Source organism: Prionailurus bengalensis, chromosome E4, assembly GCF_016509475.1.
Source record: "Prionailurus bengalensis isolate Pbe53 chromosome E4, Fcat_Pben_1.1_paternal_pri, whole genome shotgun sequence".
Classification (NCBI taxonomy): Eukaryota; Metazoa; Chordata; class Mammalia; order Carnivora; family Felidae; genus Prionailurus; species Prionailurus bengalensis.
In genome coordinates, this window is record NC_057360.1 from 26,631,653 (window position 1) to 26,646,235 (window position 14,583).

Here is a 14,583-nt window from a genome sequence, read left to right on the forward strand (position 1 = left end):
GGTATTTCCCCTAATAAAGTCCTTGTACATTGAATCCCATCTTGGTGTCTGCTTCTTGGAGGAGCTTTGCACACTGAAACTGAGCTTGGCCCTGTGACTTGCTTTAGCCAATGAAACAACTGCAAATGTGACACAAGCAGAAGACGAGATATTGTAAATAATAATGGGTTCAGTTTGGGGCAAGGTAAGCTTGAGATACTATGGAGTGTTGAAGTAGAAATGTCCAGTAGTCAGTTAGAGGGAAATTCTGAAACTCAAAAGACAATCCTGAGTTGGAAAGTCATCAGTATATGGGTAATGGCTCAAGCAAAGGGAGGGGAGAAAATCCCTCTGGAAGAGTGTGTACCATAAGAAGTGGAACGGACCCAGGTTGGGACCAGGAGGACCTACCTTTAAGAAGCAGTCTCTCAGTTCCCATCTGGAAGAGGAACCCAGCCAGAGCTAATCAGAGGTGAAATTACCAAGCAGTTAAAGCACCCAGGAAATACCAATGATACCTGGGTTGCTCCAGATCTCTTCTTAGAAGCCTATAGTAAATGGATAATAAAGCAATCAGCACTAAAGCGTTTAATGGTTAGTAACAGAAGTCTCTAGAAATATTATCATCTAAACCTCATAGTAATTATGGCTTTGGAGCCAAGACTTTAGTCAAATTTGGGCTCTACCACCTCTGGTGATCTTGGATTCTGGAGGGTTTTGCTCCTATAAAACGAGAACAACAATTCCTATATCTCAGACAGGTGTAAGATATGTCATGTTTCTGGTACATCCCTTCACCAATACCTCTAACTGTGGTTCTCAAACTTTAACATGAGTCAGACTCACCTGGAAGGTTTGTCTCAACCCAAGTTTCTGATTCAGGATGTCCAGGCTGATGCTGATCCTGCTAGTCCAGGAACCATACTTTGGGACAAGATGGTCTCCCTGAAGGACCTCTACCATGTCAGTGAATAGCCCACATACCCCAACAACTGGTCTCGTTGAGTTGGGCTGTGGGATTAGAGCTCTAGTTCTAAGTACAGGAAGTATGATAAAGCAACAGCAAGGTGAGGAACAGGGGCAGGCACACAGTCTTCTCTCTCAGCTGCCACCCAAGACATCTCAAAGGCTACAAGTTGAGTGATTCATACCTGGGTGTTTGAAAAGCCATGACTCACTGGATACAGTAGGTGGGCTACATTGACTCAAGTCTCAGAGAGGGTGGCAGAGAGGGGAGCAGGTCTATAGAGTCACAGCCAACAATCAGCAGAATGGCCTGAGGTCTTCTGGGCACCTAACAAGCCAGGCTCCAGGACTGGAGGAAGACAAAGGATGCAGACGTGTGGGAAAGGAAGTCTTCCTCCCAGACATGGAGGGCAAGAGTGAGCTATGGCATCTTTTCCCAATTTCAAATAAATTAACCTCAGCTCTGGGTCAAGAAGACCACGAAAAGCAAGAAAAGCAACATGAAATCTCCTCAAGAAGTCTACTTCCTCAGTATTGCCCATCCCTCTCTGCCCTGGGGATGCCCTTCTCTGAGAAATTCTCCATTCTCCCCAGAGCAGTGTGTATAGAAATCTCCAGGAAATCCCAGGAATTGCAAGAGCGGAAGGAATTTTCTTTTACAAAGGACTGCCACAGACACCACCTTATTTTATTTCTTAAAAATCCCCTCTGAACTCCCAATTTTATAAGCCTAAATTTTTTCAACTCACATTTACTACCATGCTAGGTACTGAGATTGCAAATATTAATTAATCACAATGCTTGCCCTTAAGCAATTTTGCCTAATGAGATATAAAATGTACTGCATTTATTTTATAGTCTACAGAACACTTTCTTGTGCAGTGGTAGTTATTCCTCATAATGGCCACAGAGAATCGGTGATATGGATCCTATCTCGTTTTTTGTCATTCTGATCTTCCACTTAAATATTACGTCCTCGGAAGCCTTCCCTGACATTCCAATCTAAAGAGCTACTCAGTCACTGCCACGTCACCCTATACTAATTTTCTGGGTGACATTTACCACATTTTTTTAAATTTACTTGTCTATTTTCTCTCTCTCTCTCTCTCTCTCTCTCTCTCTCTCCCTCCCTCCCTCCCTCCCTCCCCCTCCCCCTCCCCTCTCTCTCCCTGCAACAGAATATAAATTTCACAAAAGTAGGAGATTTTTCTGCCTCGTGCACTGCTATATTCCCAGTACCCAAATCACTGCCTGGCCCAGAACAGGCACTCGGGATATATTTGCAAAAGGAAAGAGGGTGGGGACAGAGGGTGGGAAAAGAGAAGGGAGGGAGGGGGCAAGCAGAGAGAGGCTGCTTAACAGCAGAGAATAACAGAGATGAGGCTTACATCTGGGGGTTTATCCCCTCCTCAGCCCAGACTCCTTCCCCTCCACACACCTTAGGGACCACTCTGGGCCAGTGCCCAGGTTCTGAGGTTGGCAGGCTGACTTTCCTTGCCTGGGTACAGAGGCAGATGTACCCAGGACTCAGACATCAGCGCTGAACAGCTCATTAACCCAGAGTCTGAGATGCGACAAAAAGAGAAGCAGGTTGTTGGATACGTGTTCACCTGTCATTACAAATCCCTTCACTAAGGAAGGCATGAAACTTTGTATCTAGGTTCATTACACTCAAGAAAACATCAATCAAGAACCGAATAAGTCAAGAGAGATTCAATTTACCTTCTTTTAACAGGTAGAAATATAAAATGTTCTTCGTCACTTTTTAAATTAAGGAAAAAGAATAAAATTCCTATTCAGTAAATAGAGCAAACAAAAAAAAAATTCTATTATATGTCAGGGTAAGAGGGAGAGACAAAGAACAAAGAGAGGGGGAGAAAAGGGATGGGAGACAAAATCATAGAACAGTCATTACTCTTAAAATGGGCAGGAATCTCAAGCAACCACAGGCTCCAGGCCCCTTCTCTGTAAGGTGGGGTACTGGGCCTGTGTAGTGATAACATAGCTGAGGCCCAAGGGGTTAAGTGATTTGTCTGTGGTCTACAGCCAGTAAGGACTGGAGCAAGACCAGATCCCCTACATCATGGCCAGATAACATATAATTTAGTAAAAGAAAAAAGACTTCTTCAAAGTACTGTACTGAGAGCTAGAAACCAATTATTTGAAAGTGAGAACCATGTCATTTTCATCTTTTTTTCCCACTCCTCCTAGAAAAAGGCCATGTACACATGTGGTTCATGAGAAAGGGGGGAAACCCCAAAAGATATACGAGAGAATAAATATAGCCTCTGTAGTACAGAAGACACAAAGAACTACTTTGGCATCAAGTTGGATTTTTGCAACAACAGTGATACTTCCATCGCTGACAGATGTGTCCGTGAGGATAGCCCTAGACTTTGTTACCCAGGTTAGAAATTACATAAAAAGTCATAGGGATAGATTCACTGCCCTGCCACAGGCCGTGGTGCCTGGACTGTGCCCAAGACAGCATCACGCCTTCCTCCTGGTGCTCCCCAGTTCTATGCCCTTCCGGAAAACCCATTTAGGAGCTGCTGCCGACACTAACTCCATATTAATAATCTAGAGCATTCTCTCTTTACTCCAGTCCCAGGCTAGCATTTATAGGGAGAAAATGTTTTTTTCAAGTGTGATCAAAGTAGTTACAGAGGCTCTGTGATTCCACAGGATGAATCTTTCCAATAATACCATGGGAATGTAAATGGGAAGGCCTTTCCTTGGTAAAGCCCAATTCTGTTCTAGAATCTCATTCACTGTGGTTCCTCCATGTCCATGCATGTAAGCAGACAACAGAACCCTTTAGAATCCTCCTGTCAGAGATGAGGATTATAGCCTGGTATATGTTTTCCAGGTGACAGTGAGAAAGGTACCACATACCTTTGCTTCCACCAGGAAGATACCTGACATTCACATAACCAACTGTCTACTGTAACAAATAGTTTTAAATAAGACTTTTGGTTCCACATGGCTTTATAATTTGCCACATGTATACTTCATCCAATGGCCTAGATGCAGGCTCCCCACCACACTATAAGCGCCATGAGAACAAAAACTGTGCCCCCTCCACCTTTTTTGGTAGACCATCTCCTACTGTCCTGCTCCCTAACCCACTCCTCCTTCAGTGCTTAGCTCATCATTCAGGGCATACTGTAGATGTTGGTTAGCAAAGTGTTGTATTTCCTGGTCTTCTCAATTCTCTGCCACTTATTGAGGATGCAAGGTAATATAACTTATTCAGGATGCCAAGGTAACACAAGGTGGGAGCAAAGAGTCTCCCCTGGCCAGATAAACCACCTCATTTCTCCAGACACAAACTGGACTCAGGCCTGCCCACAAGAGGCCAAGGGCAGTCACTGTTCTGTTCCTCCCCAGGATGCCTCTTTCATAGCCCCTCCATCTAACACCTATCCATCAACCCCACCCACCCACCCCTAGCCTCACCAAGTGAGGAGAAGGGAGGAGGGCTCTGCCTAGGATTTGCAGAGCGAGCACAGAGCACAAAGCCCTCCTGAACTGTGAGATCTTAGATGGTTGAACAAGGACATATCTGGGGAGCATCTGCCCAACCTCCATTTTCAGGCAAGGTAAAAGAGGCCCAGGGAGGTGAATGATTTGCCCAAGGTCACATGGCTACTTAATGGGGCTGAGCCAGGGCTAGAAATCAAGTCTTCCAGAGCAGTGCTTTTTTTATCTACCCGCCCCCCCCCCCCCCCCCCCCGATAATGCCCTCCTTCCCCCTAAGCATGCTGTTCTTGGTCTGGCTGACTGTGGTGCTACAAGGTCAATAAGAATGATGACCAGGCATAAACAATGTCTGGGACTATCTACTTAATGGTATATTTTCACCCATATGATAGAGAAAGAATCTGAGGGACCTGGCCAAGACACTGCCAGCGGGTATGGTCAGCTTTCCTTGCTGATCTATAAAATTACTTCTGGGCAACCATTCCTTTGCTAATCTGTAGAAGTACTTCTGAGTAGTGATGATCTCTCCAAGCCCAGGTCATGGTCAATCTCTGAAAAAAACTGGACTCAGTGAACTGTGACAGTGAGAGACCTTAGGCTTTAATAACTAAGGTATAGACAGACCCTAAAAATCAGATGGTGACATGTTCTATCTTTCCAAGAAACAATCCTACCATCCCAGGTAATCATGAGTTCACTGCAGTAGGATCCAGGAAAGAGACCCTCCAGTGATGGTCTAAGCAGCAACGCGGGTAACGAGAGACACAAACTTCATGGAGACCAAGAAAGGACAACGCTGACAGAAAGGACAGGGGCAACATGAGTCAAGAACCAGGCAGGATGGACAAATGCACTGCCCTATCCACCCCACTCTAGAATTGCCCCTCACCCCCCAAACCCCAAATAGGTGGGATTATTTCTGTGAGCCAAATACTGACCACATCAAAGTCACAAAAAAGCACCACTGCATGGAGGGAGTCAGCTAGCTTTGGGTTTGAATCCCAGCTCTGCCCCCTACTATCTGGGTGAACTTGAGCAAGTTACTAACTTTTCTGAGCTTCAGTTTCCTCATCTATAAAATGGAGATACCTTCTGAACAAGGCTGAATAAGGATTAATTATGATAAAGTCTAGAAATTGCTTGGAAAATAATAAGCACTTAATAAGCGGTAGCCAAGTTTTTGAAGCCCTGCAAGGACTTGGATGCCTGAAAGACCCATGGGCCCCCAGAGGAATGAAGTTATGACTGATAAACACACCCCCTAAGAATCCCCATCACTCCTGCACACAAGCGAGAGAAGTCAAAGCCAGGTATTACCCTGTAACAGGACATTTCCTGAACACGAGTTTCTCAGTTTGAAACCAAAGCGCACACACCTCATTCCCAGCTGCAGGAGAGCCAAGGAGGTATGACGGCAGTAATCCAATAACTCAACTGTGTGACTCTGAGGGTCACTGTATATCACATTGCCGTCAACACAACACTTGAATTCCTGGCAGATGGATCACCTCCTTGGATCCCCATGCTCATAAATACCACAGAGAAGCAGACGGAGGGATAGAAACAGCTCCATGTAAATCACCCTCTGCTTGCAATCTCTTAAGTCAGAGCATGAAGTCCCATGCTGGGAATGGGATTTTCAGAGGGACTGATGGGGCTGGGGGGAAAAAGTTCATCAAGGGCAAGAGATTCGTATTCAGAGCTGGACTCTTAGATGGAACTGAAATAAAGTCCATCTGAGATCTGAGTCAGAAAGAACCATGCCAGGAGGGAACATGCAAGATCCAAATGACATGAAAGTAACACATATTATGTCATCAACTGTCCCTACCTCTGACCATATAGTCACTATTAGGGCAATCATTCATCCCTGTCTGGACAGCCTCTATTGTCCCTACATAACCATTACTAATGTCTCTGTCCACTTTCAAAAGTGCCCTGGCTTGAACAATAAATTACATGATCACCCATTACTACCAAGTGGTATTAAAAAATAAGTAAATAAACAAAAACAAAAAAAAAGACCTCTTACCAGGCCAGAGACTCAGCGTGTGAAGAAAACTCTAGAATGGAATCAACCAAGAAAAGATTGCCTTCTTCTAGGCTCTCGAGACAGCCGCACAATCCTACAAGATCTATACATTTGCAGAAAGGAGCTTCTATATTTTCCGTTGGTAATTCCTCTTGGAACTGTCAACTGGAAGTTTTCCCCTGGCATCTACCCTCATTCCCAGCCCAGTAAAGAGAGCCCCTTTTCTCCGGCTCTGATGTTGGTGAAGATAAAGTCATGCCTTTATTTAAGCATCACAAACATCCTATCCTTCCAGGAAGACACTTCTCTGGACTAAGCCATCCTGACTCCTCCAGCTTTTCTTCTAACCATGATGCCTCTGTGACATGTGCAGCTCTGGGCGCCCAAGAGTAAGAATCCACCACCATGGCCTCCAAAGGGAAGAGCTGGTGAATCATTACAAGCCCCCAGATTTTGGTCACCAGCCCACCCATTCAGCCTGAATCTCGCGCTCTGAGCCGCCAGAGTCACAGACCCAGCGTGAGGGAGGATCCCCTCCTGGGGCAAGTGGCCAAACTGCCACCCTGACCCCCAGGGTGAGGTGGGTGCCTCAATCTCAGAGAAACCAGAGGGGGTAGTGTTTCCCATCATTCTCTCCCAGGCAAGGACTCAAAACAAAGAGGCGCAGAAAACTGGGAGCTCCATCCCAGGAAAAGAACGCACAGCCACTGTCACACCGGGAGACCCAAATTCTGTCAAAAAGCAAGTCACTCTAAGTAGCCTGGCTTCTTCTCCGCACTCCCCTCCCTCCTCTGAGCCCAACTGTCAGCCCTCTCCCAGGAGTGGGTCTGCCGGCCACCCGCCCGACCCGCGGCTCCGGGCACCCAGCCTACCGTTCCCGGGACGCCTCCAAGGGTGCACGCAGCTTCCTTCACAGAAACTTCGCTGGAAGCTCCGTCCCTGCTCGGCAAGCCCCTCCCATCGAGGTGGTCTCCCGCGCACGAAAATGCCCGGTACGGGGTGGGGCGGGGTGGCTGGCGAACGCGCGGCAGGGTCCGGGGAGGCTCGCTAAGACCCCGCGCCCGGCACCTGCACCGAGCCTGGCGACCCTCCCGGGGCGCGCGAGCCTCCCTGGCTGCGGGCTGGGCCAGCGAGACGCCGGCCGGGCGCCTGGCAGGGGCACACCACTCACACCCCGAAACGCGGGACGGCACGGGCTTTCTCACGCCCAGGAAGTCGCCACCGAAGTTGCCAGGAAAGGGTAGCGCGTAGAGAGGCAAAGCCGGCGGAGAGCCAGATTCCGAGAAGGTCTGGGCAAACTAGGAATCCCCGCGGTCCATCATCCCCCAACAGGTAGCAGCGCCGGGAGCGAGGCGCGGCGCCCCCGCCGCCTGGGAGGAGCGGGCAGCGCGGCAGGCAGCAGCGGGCACCGGCGCGGACCACTGTTCCCGCGGCAGCCGGACCCCGGGCTTACCTGGAATTCACGCAGGGTCCCGCGCTCGGCTGAATGGGCAGGGCGTGCTAGTATTCCCGAGGCATCCCTGAATTATTTTAAAAGAGCAAACGGGTGGGGGGAGGGGCCCCGAGAGATGGGGGGCGGGGAGGAAAGACGGTGAAATGGAAGGGGGCCGAAGGAGCAACCCAAAGAAAGAAGGGGGAAGGAAGGCAGGAGGAGGTAAGGGGGAGAAGCGGAAAATAAAATCGATAAAACAGAAGGGAAGCAGTTAACAGGGGGGAAAAATCTGCCTCCTGCCCACACCGTGGAAAGGAAATTTCTGACAGCGAGACAACTCGCACACATGCCCCCGAGAGAGGACACACGGGGGGAAACAAAGGAGCAGGGCGGCCCGGAGCCGGCTCCCGGGGAAGCGGCGGCGGTCCGGCTCGGGCAGCGCGCGCAGGTCGGCGAGGGAGCGGGCGGGGAGGCGCGGCGACGGCGCGCCGGCGGGCGCGCGCACTCCGGGGGCTGCGGACGGGGCGGGGCGGCGGGGCCGATGGGGCGGGGCAGGGGGGGCAGCGGGGAGCAGGTTGGTGACGCGGCGCTCGGGGTAGTAAACGGCTTGGGGGCGAGAAATCCAGGTCAGGGTTCCTGCGGAAAAGTTCAGGGACCTCGAACTTTCCCCCAGGCGATTCCACTCCAAGAACACCCTCCGGGTTTGTGGGCAGGAGTCTCCGTTGCCAGGCTTGGGGGAACGGTGATGCGAGAGTAGGATTATATCCCAAAAGAAACAGAAGCGAATCGAGGGCTTTATGGAGTAAGGGAGAGGGGAAAGTGTGGAGGGGCCAGTTCCTGAGCCAGAAGCTGCCCAAGGACAGGGGGCCCCGGCCGCGGGGGGAAGTCTCTCGCTGCCCCTGGAGGGGCCTACAGGTCCTCTGCGAGTGCTGCCAGGGGCCAGGTGAGGGCTCCAAGGAAGACCCTGCCCCCTGGGGGAGTTAAGGAACACACAAACAGCCCGAAAAGCCAGTCGAACTGTCATTTGGAAGATTTTCTAGATCTGAATCTCTCGGAGGGCTCTTTCTTCCCCTATTTCTCCAGCTCTCTGCGTTATGTTTCCTCAAGAATTAACAGAAATGCCTCCCAGAGCCATTGCTGGTGACGACGTTGGGCTCCAGCAGCTCATCTCTTCAGTCCAAGTAGGTCCCCAGGGGGGCTTTGCTGACTAGCTATAAGCAAATGCCCACCCTCCACCAAAAGCTCAGAATCAGAGCACAGAAGGGCACCCGCCCCCCCCCCCAGAAAGGCAGTAGGATTGAGGAAGAAGTGGGGGGGGGGGAGGAGGAGAAAGGGGAGGGTTCTCTCCCTCACTGCTCTTGTTCCTTAGGCCTGTCCTTGGCACAGATGCAGCAAGTCCTCTGAGGCTTGCTTTGGGTGTTTCCATCGTTGAATGAGGACAGTCGGCCATTCCTACTTAGCTAGGAGTGTCCCATGGCCAAGAGCAGGGAGTCTACTTAGTCAACTTTGCACCCTGTACACCCCACCCACCCAAGGACCTGGCACTTCTTAGAAAACATTCACTGAAGGGAACAAAATAGCCACAAGGCTAATGACTCCTGTCCCTCTCCCTTTAGTTTAGGGCAGGGAAAGGAAGTGAAGACCAAGGGCTTTGGGGCCTCCTTGACTTTTTCTCACTCCCCCCTCCCCCCCTCTGAAGGTCTATTCAGGAGGGTCACTCTGTGAGGACCCAACTTCAACCCCAGAGTCAGGTAAGTCGTGAAAATTATCACCAACACTGAAAAGAAGTGAGTCTGGTCTCTATGAACTAGACTTTCAGAAAGCCAGGACTTTAGGCCTGATGTTAAAAACTGCTCACGCAGGGCATTGGGGGAAGGGGAGGGGGGAATCAGGGCTACACATCGGTTTTTCTGAGGCCGATAGATTTTGAGAAAGTCTTACATAAGTCTAGTTTCTCCCATTAAGAATTCTTTTTCTTTTCAGTGCAAGCATCAGAGTGCAGTGGGAGCCTCTCTTGAGAAGGAGATCTTGGGCCCTGGTCTAAGGGAGGTCAGAATCCTAGGCCTGGGGAATCAGCAGCCCTCCTCTCAAGGGAGAAAAACCACCAAGTGGAGAGGAAGAGGGAGAAATTTTCCCACTCTGGGAAATTAACCTCAGAACCTATTGAATCTGTTAGAGGAAAGGAGAATGACTCCATTAACTCCAAAATGTGCCCTTCATGCCCCCCACCCCACCCCAGCATATGCATACATAGAGGACAGTTACCAGCTACTCCATAGGCAGGAGCATCAACAGGACAACGTTTGGTTTTCTTTTTATAATGAAAAAGTTTAAAGAGCTAGGATACCAGAAGGCTGATGGTTTTCCTGGCTTGGAAGCCATCATCAAAACAAACAACAATTGTGCCCACAAACAAGATTCTCCTTGATAGCCCACTCATACTATTGGGATAAGGCCATGCCCACCAACTGGAATGTTCCACGACAGATTTCCTTAACCTGTCCAAGGAGGCATCATAAGCCCAGATGCCCAAGTATGACCCCTTGGACATACCTGCCATTTTATTTCTTGCCTCTCTGGCTACCAGTAACAACTAATTAGAACAATATGCTGTCGTTGCAGACATAACAAAAATATTGGCTTTGGTTCTTATCCCATTTGAATGAGTTGTGGCTGTTGCCCAGCGCCTTTTGCTCTAGGCAGAGCAAGTGGGGGAAGTACTCTTGGATGTAGGGATTCAGTTGGGCACACAGGGCTGTCCCCCTCCCCAGCAGACGCACCTCCTCCCCACTCCCGAGCCTCTATAATACCCAGCGGTGGGGACAAAGGTTCAGTGCTCAAGACGAACCGCCATCCTCTCTGAGCCAGACCAGCAAGGGAGCACCTAGGACAGCGCAGATGCCAACCTGTACCCCATACTGCGCCCCCTAACGGTACTTCACACTGGGGCCTTGGCTTCAAAGAAAAGACCCTGGTTTAATAATTCAGCCTGCTTGAATGCCATTTAGTAGCCATGGCAACCAGTTCTCTGATATCTGGTTGTAGGCAGGATATGGTTGGAAGGAAAAAGAGAGGGAGAGAAATAGGAAGGTAAAGGAGAGAGGAAAAAGAAAGCCAGCTCAGATTTCATCTAAACTTTCCCTGCATTCACTCCGGTGAACCTGACTATGTGGTATCAGTGAATATCATCTCTCTGTGCCTCTCCCAAGCTCCCTGACCTCCATCTCTGACTTCCCACTCTCCCCATCTTCTCCTTCCCCAGCTCTTCTCTCCAACCTCCTGGAAGCCAAGATCTAGCTTCCTGACTCAGCACTCAGATGAAATATCTTTGTGACTCTGGCAAACGACTTTCTTTGCCTCAGTTTCCATATCTGTGAAATTATTCCTTGTCCTTTCACTCTGGTTCCTTCCAGCTCTAACAATCCATGAGTCTATGGTCATCCCTCTGTCTCTGGCACCTGTCCACCTTTCAGCCTTTTGTCTCTGTCCAGCTGTCTCTGTTTCTCCTTCTCTTTGTCTCTTTGTTTCCTATGCCTGCCTCTCTCTCTCTCTCTCTCTCTCTCCACCCCCTCCATTTTTTCTCTCTCATGAATATCACTTTCCATGAGGTTTCACCTGTGAAGCAGTTATTTTTTAACAAATATTTCATTCCCTCTTGCCTGAAGGGGTGTCATCACCCCGCTTTACCTAGCTAGCTTTCCCTCATCCTTCAGGTTGCAGATCAGATATCAGTTTCTCTAAGAAGCCTCCTGCCCCGTCCCCTTTATCTGTGCTCTGGGTTAGCCCCTGTTGTGTCTTACCTCATTGCTGGGAGGCTGATACCTCTCCACCAGTGAGCTTGCTAAGGGCCAAAATAGTGTCTCCTTCACTGCCATATGCCCAGTGGCATTTAACAAGTAGTGGTTGGATGACAGGATGAAAAAACCTCAAACCACAGGTTTCTGAATCACTGCTTGTGAGAAACTCAACATACCCCCCAAAAAGGGCACAGGGTGAGGAAGCCAGAGGGGGAACCCATTCAAGTCGCAGCCTCCCCTCTACTACCATAGATGGGGTGAAGGAGACCTCCTTCCTAAACTGTTTTGGTGAGGTGGTAAGCCAACAGCGATGGGATCTTTCAGCCACGTTGGTGGGGATGATCCATTATGGCAGTAGCTCCAGGGGGCCTGAAATGGGCTCCAGCAGGAGTGGGGAAAGTGAACAGCACCAAGTGGGTGGTTCCCTTCAGCTCATCTCTGAGGGCGCTATGCCACCGTTTGAGCAAAGTCAACAAGGAACTCTGCCCACGCAGTAATAAGAAGTTCTGTCTTGGGGCGCCTGGGTGGCACAGTCGGTTAAGCGTCCGACTTCAGCCAGGTCACGATCTCGCGGTCCGTGAGTTCGAGCCCCGCGTCGGGCTCTGGGCTGATGGCTCAGGGCCTGGAGCCTGGTTCCGATTCTGTGTCTCCCTCTCTCTCTGCCCCTCCCCTGTTCATGCTCTGTCTCTCTCTGTCCCAAAAATAAATAAAAAACGTTGGAAAAAAAATTAAAAAAAAAAAAAAGTTCTGTCCAAGGTGTCAGTGCTTCAGGCAATTGCCTGACATCAAACATCTCGTAGCCTTTCAGCCTGACTCCTTCCTTCTGGGAGCAGAGCCATGGGGAAAGCAGACGGAGGCTGAGATGGTAATGCCAGAAGCACACGGGCCATGGGCTGAGGAGTCAGAGGACATGGGCAGTGTTTCAGGCCCCTGCTGGGAGACGCCAGTGTGGATTTCTGTCATCCAGGAAGTGGCTATTTTCAAAGGAGAAAAGAAAATATTCTTTTGATAGGCGTTTTTTTAATAGACAAACAAGACCTCTCCATTTGGGAAATCTTAGCTGCAAATGTGAAAGAAAGGCAAAAATTCGGAAGACAAGGGTTTCTCCTCAACACTCCCTGGAGAATTCTCTTTGTTTATACATTACATAAAGAAGGGATAGAGCTGATAAGCACACAGACGTGCAGGCTTTCACACTTGCGTGCCCAGAGCCCAACGAAGTCAGGACAGCCTCAAGCCCAGGGTCAGGCTTCACGCAGTATGAAGACCTCAATCATAGCTTGGAGACCCAGGCATGCCTCTCTGAAGCCCCAGGCTCCATATAGCTTTTTCCCCCAAATAATCCTTAATCCAGATGGAACTGCCTTACCCTCAAAGATCTGCCAAGTGACACACAATTTTCTCAATATCATGCACATACTGAATGACACATTTCATTAGCAGACTTCCGTGAGTTGTCCTCACCACCCGCTCCCCAAGTGCCACATTCTCATACTCCTGTTGCCATAATCAGGCTAGCCCAAGCTTCAGAAAAAGGGAAAGGTTTATAGCAGGAAGCTAGAAAAGAATAAATAAAAGGCCAACACATACCCTGGTGGGGGGGGGGGGGAGACACTGTTTCCCAAACCTGAATCTGTATCCACACTAGATTGTTTGAGCAGCTTAATATGGATCCAAGCTGAGTTTTCCCATCCTGGGGGAATAATACCTCCCAGCTGGTGAAAAATCCACCTCCTGTACACTTTTGTGCAATAGAAATCTGATATGGGAAAAATAAGTTAAAAACCTTCCTGTATGCCTCAATCATGCCACTACATCACCCTCCACTAAATTGAAAATGCGTGTCTTCTAACCAGCTCCGAGTGCACCACCCAAACATTAGGACAAACCTACGCTCTCTCACCACCCCTGAGAGCAGAACCGGAAAGCATGTGGCAGCAAACGCCCATGCTAATTCCATTTGATACACACACACACACAAACTGCCAAGCCATCACACAAACACACCCCACATACAGAATAAGGAAAACATGAGCACATGCAGACATAGTCATGTGTATATATATATATATATATATATACACACACACACACACACTACCCTCCCGGGGTGTGAGTGTGTGTGTGTGTGTATGATGCTTGGAGACTGGTGATGCTTTGGATTATGAGGTTTCCATGGTTACCTTCTGTGGAGGGAACTGGGGTAATTGAACTCTTGGGGTTCACCATTCAACAGATGCGGCTTGCTCAGTCCTGCACACTCACTCACACGCTCACTCACTCACTCGCTCACTGGCATGCTTTGTCTGCATTCCAGCACCATCAGTGTTTAGTTACAGTTTCAAGTCAAGTATACTGTAACAGAGTCAAACCTTCCTGAGGCTCTGGCTTTACCTTGGAAGGAGAGTATTGAAAACTCTGACTGCAGTATATAGGTTACCCTCAAAAGGTCTCAGACTAACTAGGGTCTAAGGGCAGCCAAGGTCAAGCCAAGGTGGGTCACACCCACCCTTTCTTATCATACAGGAAAGATAACCATTCCAGCATGGGTGAAAAAAACCATATTTACTAATTAATAAAAAGCTCTAAGAGAATAAACTCTAAGGGCCAGCATTAACCACAGGAATGGGGTCAGGGCTCCAACACTGGTGTTTTCTCTCCTTTCCACAGCCCTTTCCAGGAGGCCCATCTAAAATAGTTATCTTATAGGGGCTCCTGGGTGGCCCAGTCTGGTAAGTATCTGACTCTTGATTTTGGCTCAGGTCATGATCTCACTGTCATGAGATCAAGTCTCAAGCCGGATTTCATGCTGGGTGTGGAGCCTGCTTAAGATTCTCTCTCCCTCCTCCTCTGCTCTTCCCCCATTCACACTCTCACATGCTCTCTCCCTCAAA

General features: G+C 49.2%; 1 protein-coding gene across 4 annotated transcripts in view; it reads right to left on the reverse strand.

Moving 5' to 3' along the window:
• The window catches only part of CACNA1E (calcium voltage-gated channel subunit alpha1 E), a 497,518-nt gene extending 489,157 nt beyond the window's left edge, over positions 1–8,361 (reverse strand). For all 4 annotated transcript variants that reach the window (XM_043568526.1, XM_043568524.1, XM_043568525.1 and 1 more), the window contains exon 1: positions 7,914–8,361. The gene's annotated coding sequence lies outside the window, so the exon portion shown is untranslated. The remainder of the gene's footprint in view (positions 1–7,913) is intronic.
• Positions 8,362–14,583: the final 6,222 nt, after the last annotated feature.